Source organism: Ixodes scapularis, unplaced genomic scaffold (genome assembly GCF_016920785.2).
Source record: "Ixodes scapularis isolate PalLabHiFi unplaced genomic scaffold, ASM1692078v2 PGA_scaffold10__122_contigs__length_95168666, whole genome shotgun sequence".
NCBI classification, from domain to species: Eukaryota; Metazoa; Arthropoda; class Arachnida; order Ixodida; family Ixodidae; genus Ixodes; species Ixodes scapularis.
Genome location: NW_024609836.1, coordinates 60732472 through 60735351, shown reverse-complemented (window position 1 = coordinate 60735351; position 2880 = coordinate 60732472).

The following is a 2880-nucleotide window of genomic DNA, read 5'->3' as shown; positions in this document are numbered from 1 at the left end:
TATCTAAAAAGAGCCAGTTGGTTCCGCGGTAACAGCGCATGCAGGCCAGAGATGCATCCTGGGGAGCCATTCGATGTGAAAAGGTTTAGATGCATAGTTGAACAAGTGTGCGTATGTCACCCTATCGAATGCCTTATTCTCGGGATTTAATTTAAAAGGGAATATTAAACCCCACTCAAAGATACGAGAAAGCATGGACCAAAGCATAGACTGTATGCACCAGGAAGCCCAACAGACGCCCGACCTCCAAGACAATCATCCCGCTTCCGGTGGTAAGTAAGTTGCACCAGGCTCGGTGCGCAGCTATGTGCCACCCAGCCTCCTATAGTAGAGATCCGTGGTTCTGCCAGAGCTTAGGAGCCCGTGTCGTCAATCAAGTAACGCTGAAAGTGCAACGTCACAGCTTTCAGGGTCATGGTGTATGTATTTGCGTGCCTTTTAGCCTTTGAGTGCGCCCTGACTGAAGTCGAAAGCAAGTGTAGGAAGGCCGCCTGCTATTTTGAAGCGATTCAGGTGGCGCTACCGTCGACGCGCAAATAGGAAAGAACAAAAAATATTAAAAAAACAAAGCTTACGCCCTAAAGGGGAAGGGAGAAGATGTCGCTACCTTTCTTATTTAGGGAAAGAAGTGGGTCAAAAAACGGCAATATTTTACACAAACAAAAAATTGGGTTTTATGCTGTTTTATTATTTTTTTATGTTCATGTTTTGTGTATAAAAATATTAAGCACCGGATATGATCATTAGAGTAGTCAAATGAGCATTTCAAGCACCCCTGGCAACCAAGAAAGGCATACATTTGAGCCGTTTCTGTGTGCGCTGTTCTTCGAATTGGACGTCGCCCGCCATCACATTTATGTTGAAAAGTATGCCTAGCCGTCTCTTCTCTATCGAATTTCTCTATAGCTTCAATTTCTTACAAAAAATTGTTAACAACAAATATTTTCTCGCCGCGAAAGAGTGTCGCTATACACATATATCCTAACATTCAAAAGCGATTTTTGTTTTTAAGTAATTTTGGGGCATCTTCACAGTTCGCACACAATATATATTACTGCATATGCTTTAGATTATATAGAGTGCAACTGTCTATGTTTAGTCGGAATGCATATGTTCTACATTTGTGAAAATTTTAAGAAACTCTTGTGACCTCTTTGAAAATGGTGTTTCTGATAATGTTTTGCGAAAAGAGATTTCGCAAAATATTATTTTTGTTGGTCATAGCAATCAGTCTATTAAAAGAAGCGAATTATCTTTTTTCACTATGTTCATTTAAGTGTGATACCATGCCCCACGTGTCCACAAGAACATTTTTTTGCATGTGCATAGCATTCATAATGTTAAAAACGAGCTGTGTAAAAACTAACAGCATATTTATGAAAAGGAGGCCAAGCACTGAATGAAAATAAAATTTGCATTCAGTTATCGTAAGGCAATCTATTCCAGAGTGTATCTATTCCAGAGTATCTCCTCCTCCCAACTCGACAGCCTTCTGAATTTTCCGATGGAGAAACGTATAGACGCTTTGCAGCAGCTGTGCATGGGCGCCGCCATAACTGACCTTCAGTTTTTATTCCCTCTTATTCCGTTCGCTTCACTTCATCATTACCACAGCAGGACAGGTTATTGCCATTTTAGATTCAACTGTGTCCTTTTCTAAAGCATCGGACTTTGTAGAGGATCGTCAACTACCGTTTCAGTTGCTCGGCATCTGGGTGAGACAAGAGAAGGTCAGTAATGGCGGCTGTAATTTGGCGCGTGTGTAAAGCGTCTATAGAGAGAGCTCCCCACCTACGCCTCTTAGTAGGTGCGAACCAAAACCTTACAGGCAGCAGCGCGGAGACGTGTACTCCAAGCTGATAAGCGAGCAGCTCGGCGATATCGTGTAAGATGAAACACCTTCTGACTCATTGTTTGACGGAGCAAGCCGGACGCACCCCCTTTGACAGGGCGCGTAACTGAGTCAGCCCCTTTGGTGTTTACGTACAAGAAAGGAAGGACGTGACGTCATAACGTCGTCATCATTGTAGTAAACGTAGAGCACACGCGTATAGACCTTTTCCGCTTGCTCTCGCCCCCGACCGCTAAGTAGGCATATCCGGTATGGGCGACGAAAAAATATCAAAACGTTTCAACCTGCAAATAGTAAAAAAATTGAGAGAAGGCAAAACGAGAATGCGTGACGGTTACGTGTTTTGTCCTAAATGCCTTCTATTGGCGTGGCGACGGCAAAACATTGTTTTCGCCCATACTGGAAGTTACGACAATTCAAGATGGCGGCACCCTTGCGAAAAAGGGCTATAGACCATTGCAAAAGATCCCTTCTGCAAAAGATCCCTTCTTAAACATGTTCAAAAAGATCCCCTTCTGCGCGCTGCCATCTTCGTCTGCTGGGCTGTGGAACGCCTTCTGAGCATGCGCTGTTGCTCCGCTGTGCGGTGTATCAGACGCTGCGCATTCGTCCACAGCTCAGTGACTCAGCATTTTTCGCTAGTCTACACTTTGTTCCAGCTTAAGTGCAGACGCAGCCGGCGTTACAAGCCAAAGGGAACAATCAAGCAGCACAAAAGGCGCAAGTCATTAGGACTTTTCTATTTATGATAGGTCCAGCTATGGCAGAACACGTGCATAAACATGACGAACACCATGATTGTGCACTTTTAACGCTGTCTGATTAGTTCCATGAGCTCGTACACTCTTAGAAAAAAGGGTCAGTATAGTCCTCCCTAAAGGGAGGAACGCTCTTGACACATATGTTCCTTCAGAAAGGGAGAAACTTTCGTCCCTTAAGCAGGGGAGGAAAAGTTCCTCCGTCGACTGCATCTCATTATGGCGGCCACGAATCGAGCAAATCGAGCTCGGTAAGGCTTAACGAGAACA